The 5,968-nt window shown below is 46.1% G+C and overlaps 1 pseudogene; it reads right to left on the bottom strand.

The window, feature by feature from the left end:
* Positions 1-1,097: 1,097 nt before the first annotated feature.
* LOC123396977 lies at positions 1,098-2,000 on the bottom strand (annotated as a pseudogene).
* Between the last annotated feature and the right edge of the window lie 3,968 nt (positions 2,001-5,968).

Consider the following 5,968-nt stretch of genomic DNA (forward strand, 5'->3'; position numbering starts at 1 on the left):
TTTGCTGCACGTTTGCAAACGTTGCCAAGAGGTTTATGGGTGGTACTGACACTCAAAAGAAGTGTGAGTCGTTATTTGTTTCATGCAACTGGTTTTGTGCTGTCCGGTATTGCTTCCGGCCAGCAACGTACCGTTCTCTTTTTCCCTTCAGCTGTTCACCACTCACCACAATATATTACATAATAACAATATAGCTAGCCCGTCTGGGGTGAGTTCTCAATGTTATTATGTGATGTAAAGTCCCCTGATTGACACGTGGGAGAGAGAGAGAGAGAGAGAGAGAGAGCACATATAGCTTCCGAAGCTGGCGTACGAGTTTGGAATCCAATCTCTCACTCGCGACCTCTCCCAAATCCCTTCTCTTAATTCTCAGACATTGACGGCTCATATCAAAGTCTCATTGCTGCAAGTTTTTTGTGTTTCGAGTAACATCAATTAATGTTTACATATGTCCAAGTTGCTGAACCAATCGAAGCATGCCCTGTGTATTTGCTGCACGTCTGCAAGCATTGCCAGTGCCAGGAGGTTTGTATGAGTGGTGCTGATACGTACTCAAACGAACTGTGAGTCTTATGGAGCACATCACTATGTTACTGATTGTTACTTGTTAGCACTCACCACATCACTATGTTGGAGGACATGAACATGCACAACTTGTTTCGCCGTATGCACGCAGGCAGCCACGTCTACCGTAGGGGACTAGGGTTTCTGTGCTTCGCCGACTATCATCGGCGTTGAGTTTCGGTCTTGCTACTGCTGGTATCAGTTTCCACTCCATCTCGCCTCTCCACGCAAGCTCAGGCCCCCAGGATATGTTGTGTCGTGGGAGTACAGAGGCGATGCAGATTGGCAACTAATGGCAGTTTCTGCCTCGATGGGATCAGTGACTAATTGCAGCTTCCTCCTCGATGGGATAGCTCGGTGAAGGGGAAAGGCAAGGGAGGAGATGAAGTTGATCTGGAACCAGCGATGACAAACATGAACCTGAAGGAATCAGAACTCGATGACGTTTTCGTAGGGGAGGAGTAGCCGAAGATCACATCAAACCAGATCGCTCTAGTCTAGCATCTTGGCATACAAAATGTTTACTACATCGATCATTCATGCTCATTCTGAGACTGTACTGTTAGTAGTCTCTCGCCCAGCCGCCCGACGATCTTGAACTGCTTCCATTCATCCGGGAGACTCCGAAGCAGGTCCAGCTTCATGGTCAGCCCCTTGAGGCATGCAGTTGCCGTGGAAGGTGCAGAGCTGCCGGAAGTCCTTCTTGTGCTGGCAGAAGCCGCCGAAGTAGGCCATGTCGACGAAGTGCAGCGCCACGCCGTGCCGTAGCGACAGCTAGCTCGTGCTTCACCTTGTCAAACACGTACTGGTCGTGCTGACCCCGGTGCGCCGTCCTGGTCTCGTACCATCCCTCGAAGAAGGCGATGGTCCTCGTGCTCGGCCTCACGTACAGGAACCCGCCGCTGGCGTTCTTCCACAGGTCGTAGGGGTCGTCGCCGTAGAACTGGTTGCACGAGATGGCGATGTCGGTGCCCATCGGGCACCCGCACCAGCGGGTTCCGGAACCACATGATGTCCACGCCCTGAAATATCATCCAGAGATCATAAAATATGCAAGTACATTTGCAGCACGATGGTGCGTGCATCGTGCAACATGCCGGAATTTTTTTGAAACATGAATGTTGCATGCACGCATCATGCGTGTTGCACCCACCATGAAGACAAAGGAGTAGCCTAGCTCCAGGAGACGGGGCTGGAACTTGTTCCTCACCCACGTACATCATCTCCAGGTAGTCCCTGCTCATGTACTCCGCCGTGAAGTTGACACCAACGTTGAGCGGGTGCACCTCCCGGCACTGCCGGAACGCCTCCTCGTTCACGGCAACGATGACGAGGTGGCCGAGAAGGGGCGTCGTCTTGTCGCCCTTGCGGAAGCTCTCCAGGAAGAGGTCCAGCAGCGAGCCGGGCGCGGCCCACGCCATGTTCGTGAAGGTCATGAGGCCGAGCCGCGCTCCTCAGCACCTGGGGAAGCTCGAGCTCGTCGTCTCCCGGCGAAGGAGCCGGCGCGCGCCAAGATGACGGGATCACGTCATCGCCGCCGCCGCTGGGGGCAGGGCACAGGGACGGGAGCAGCAGCACGATGCAGGCAGTGGGATGGCCGCCCCAGGAGGAAGGCCAGGAAATCTCGCATGCCGCTCCGCATGGCCAGAAAATTTGTCCGGCGCCGTTACGGAAGCACGTACGACTAGGTTACTTATCTGTCGTCGGTCCACTCTACGCTACGCAGAGATCAGAGAGACAGTAATTACGTACTTACCATGCGTATCGTATGCTAAGTACAAATGGTATTAGTATCATAACACTCGTAGGATCATCGATAACAAACTCATGTGCCATTTCTTAGATCTGGCACCGAGGACACGGAGTTAAGAGAAAATGGCAGTGGATCGCACAAATGTTCTTAGGAGCTGTTCGGCAGTCCACCTACTCCATGAAATTTAAGAATCTACGGAGTACCTTTTAGTTCGCTCTGCAGTTTTTAATTGAAACTCCGTCAACTTCAGAAGCAGCATCGTGGAGCGGGGGAACTCCGAACAGACCTTACTGGCCAATACGCTGTTTGCAGCCACCGTGTTCCAGGCAGGTCAGTGTTATGTTGTAATGTATTCCCTTCGCATATGCATTATGACTTTTGGTATCGGTATACCAGATATACGATAAACAAACCAATCTGTGGTTGGATGGTTAAAGGAACAATGATATTTCAGTCCATTAGGATTCAAATTCTGATGCTCGCATTACTTCTGAATTTATTTCAGGATATCATAAATCACAAACTTAATTAGTGATCAAGATGTCGACCAAAGGAGGGGGAGGGGTTAATAGGCGACTACAAATTTTATGTTGTTTAAGCAATTTTAGGGGAATGTGAATAAATAGATGTGACATTGTATACGAGGATAATCAAAACAACCCAAATACCCAAACACAAGTGAGAAAGCTTAGATAAGCAATAACTGAGGATCCAAAGAGGTATATCGATGTTTACTTTCTTACAGGGAAACGGGCCATCGTTGGAGATGTGCGAAAAAACAAGTACCCCTAATGATACAAAGTCTCACATTCTTCTCCTCGAGTCTCTCCACAAAGAGTAGGAGCTCAATGACTAGTAGTGGTAGACCTTAAGTCGGCCTCCAAACCTTCACAAAGTCCAAAAAAATCTGTATGAAAAACATGAACCATATCTCCAACACCCCTATCACTGACGTCTTCGTCATGCTTAGACCCCCAAGGCTATGACCTTCGAGAGGTGTTATGTATTGTACTTCATTATCGTCCTACTAGGTTTAAGTTTAACACGTGACTTTTTGTGCTTTATCGTCAGTTGCCCCAATTGGCCTGCGCCTTCTTATCAGTCAGATCTAATGGTTAATAGTATAGCCAGCTGTTGGCTATAAGCCATTGTCATGTCATCTATAGCCCATCTTATAGCCAACATGTACAATAGTTAATTAGAAAAATGTACTATTTTTTATTATATGGCTCACTTTTCACTCTCACATAGTGCCTAGGAGCACGTGCTAGAGTTGGTTGTTAACTAAGAGCCCGTTTACCTTCTCTTTCCTTCAGTTAAGCAAAAATATACTAGTTTATTTCTTATAGCTAGCTGACTCAGCTCTATTGTACTTGCTCTTAGGTGCGGCCTTTCCACCTCTCATTTTTTTGGATAAGATGACACTTGTAAAAAGTTCTGATGATGACGCCATATTTTCCTCTAAGCTCTAGCATACACCCGGTCATTATGAATGTGTTCACTTGTATCACTGTTGCAGCTCCACCTTTTCCATTGTTTGAGCTCGACTATAGAGCCTTCGTATCCCCATATGTGTCATTGGATCTGTATCTCTTTACCAACTCTCCATATTGATTGTCTTCTTCGAAAGTGGGAAAACCCTCTTGGTTGCACTACAATTATCAAGATACGAATGTAGATCAAATTGTGGCCTTTAAAGGCCATGTCCTTGTGGTGATGGAAAGTGTACACGGTGTGTTTCTCATATCGACGCCGTGTGACAGCTCCAATCCTTTTCCATCACACGTGGACGCCATGTCAGCATCTTCTCACTTTCCGAACCATTTTATTTACCAAAGTTTATCCTTAAAATGAGTTCATGAAGTGAATTGTGTGATTTTTTGAGGAGCTTTGCTAGACTTACATATATTTTCTACGGAATCTTACGTAGATGATGAGGTGGGCGTTGTTGATTGGATTCCGCACGGCCCCACCCTGAAAATCAGGGGGGGGATTAGTGGAGGTTAGGGAAGGAAACCTCCTTTACGTAAGTAATTCACGTAAGAATTCGTAGGTGTAGCATTTTTGTTTTTTTAGTTAACGGACTAAAGTGTGCATTTCGGTCGAGTTTATGGACTGGTTGGGGGCGTTTTAATCCTAAAAGTAGTTTGTGGTGATAAATAATATAGCCCCATCCAAGCGAGAATGGCGTTTTGGAGGCCGAGCTTCATGGAGGCCTTTATTTTTGAAAAATTCAAATTCAAATTTTTATGGTTCAAAAAATTCTGAAAAAAAATATGCATGCATGTAAGGATGTAACCGACATGTGTGTAAAATTTCAGGTCAAAATACTTTAAAACGTGATCTGTACAAAAAAGACAAATTCATGGTCTGAAATGATGAATAGTAATATGTGTTAAACAGCCTCAGATTTGTCTTTTTTGCACAGCCCTCATTTCAACGTATTTTGTTCTGAAAATTTACACACTTGTGTATTATACCTTCATTTATCTATGTATTTTTTTTCAGAATTTTCTAAAACATTAAAGTACAAATTTTCACTGAATTTAAAGTTTGAATTTAAAGGCCTCCAATGAGCTCGGGAGCCAAAAGCAATATTCGCGTCCAAGCTCTACGGGGTATATATATAGTGGTGGTGCACGGCGACATGCTTGTGCTGCTTGCTGGTAACGAGGGATGGAGCCATCCTCCTTGACTTGTCGGCTGAACCTGCAAAGTATGTGAGGCTGGTAGATGGGTGATTGGAGAAGTTGGCATTCTTCCTCGCCGAGCAAGGTACTGGCTGGCCCACAACACTCCATGAACCCAGGGAAGGATGGGGTTGAGGGGTGGCCGGCCAGGTCTACCTGCAGCTGGACGAAAAGGATCGAATATATATATTCATGCCCAGCAGATTACTGCCACGATAGGGGCCGTGTTGGTCACGCGAGCCTTGTCTCGAGACGCTCTCAACACCAATCTTTCGTGCAGACCTACAACTTTCGCAACTTGTGTATGAAGATCCTGCCATGTGATTGTGGGTGACCCTCGATCTCAGTGTTTGGGGCTTGATGCATGTCTCTTATTCAACTGCTACGTTTCTTCTATTTTCGTTCCTCCGACAGGCTCGGCGTCTAGAATTTCATGAAGGCATGTAACAACGTCTGTTTACTATCTTATATCATGTGTTCCTGGAGCGGAAAATTTGTGATGCATATGTTTTTTGTTTGTTTTTTTGCGAAATGCATATGCTTTGTTCAACCTTGCTAATTTCTTCTGTTTTTAATAAAAGGAACATGGATTGATTACATCCTCAAACAAGTACTTCCCCCGTTCTTAAATATAAGTCTTTTTATAGGTTGTACTGACTACATGCCCCATGCAGGGTCATCACCCTTCGGTACAGTTGAGATGTGTGGGAGTTATAGCTATGTGTTTTGTTTGTGCCACAGATATCTGGCCTGTTCTTCTGAATGAAGGTAGTCCATGTGATCAAGAGCCTGTTTCCTGATACAGAGTGTGCATGTTTCTTGCTACCAAGATTGTCCTCGTACGACAGTAAGGAGAAACCAAAACACCAGTTTAATGGCTACCTCCCAGGCATGGATAATCGGGATTCTCTCGCCGCCAGATGTTACATGGCGAAAGGTTTTTCTTCGAGCCACTTTTAGG

Source organism: Hordeum vulgare, chromosome 5H (assembly GCF_904849725.1).
Source record: "Hordeum vulgare subsp. vulgare chromosome 5H, MorexV3_pseudomolecules_assembly, whole genome shotgun sequence".
Classification (NCBI taxonomy): Eukaryota; Viridiplantae; Streptophyta; class Magnoliopsida; order Poales; family Poaceae; genus Hordeum; species Hordeum vulgare.